Genomic DNA, 221 nt, shown 5'->3' with positions numbered 1-221 from the left:
CATAGCTGTTTCTGGTAAACAGAAAGGTCTGTAATAGGTTTAAAAAAGTTCTATCTCTGAAGGGTTAACACTTTTATTACTTTTTAATACGTTTTATTGCTATTAGGATGTGCAGCAAGTCGTAGGCACACAGTTAAAATTTCTGCAGAATTTTCTAGCTTTATAATATATACTGTTTATTGATCCCCAGTGGGGAAATTACAATTTAAACTCTGTTTGTT

This window comes from Etheostoma spectabile, chromosome 20 (genome assembly GCF_008692095.1).
Source record: "Etheostoma spectabile isolate EspeVRDwgs_2016 chromosome 20, UIUC_Espe_1.0, whole genome shotgun sequence".
In the NCBI taxonomy this organism is placed as follows: domain Eukaryota; kingdom Metazoa; phylum Chordata; class Actinopteri; order Perciformes; family Percidae; genus Etheostoma; species Etheostoma spectabile.
The sequence above is the reverse complement of the archived record's forward strand: the minus strand, read 5'-3'. Positions refer to the sequence as shown.